Source organism: Austrofundulus limnaeus, unplaced genomic scaffold (assembly GCF_001266775.1).
Source record: "Austrofundulus limnaeus strain Quisiro unplaced genomic scaffold, Austrofundulus_limnaeus-1.0 Scaffold3120, whole genome shotgun sequence".
In the NCBI taxonomy this organism is placed as follows: Eukaryota; Metazoa; Chordata; class Actinopteri; order Cyprinodontiformes; family Rivulidae; genus Austrofundulus; species Austrofundulus limnaeus.
In genome coordinates, this window is record NW_013955522.1 from 4,257 (window position 1) to 4,568 (window position 312).

The following is a 312-nucleotide window of genomic DNA, read 5'->3' on the forward strand; positions in this document are numbered from 1 at the left end:
AAGTTTGTTACAATTTTTCATAAATAAAGTTCTAGTTTAATTTGTTCTGCTGGCAGATTCTTTATTTATTTATTTCAATACGTGTGCATGTCATGTATAGCAGCACGGACGCTTTAGCCCTTTTTAGCCTGACACAGGTCACTGGCTATTTTACACACACCCACACGTTTGTTCTGTTGTCCTCATGGGGACTTTGAAATGACTTCTATTAATTTACTGGTCATTTCTTTAGCCTAATGTAACCCTGGTCAAAATAGCCCTCAATGAAAATGAGTTGTTATAAAAGTAGCCATAAAAACACATGGCAAATGA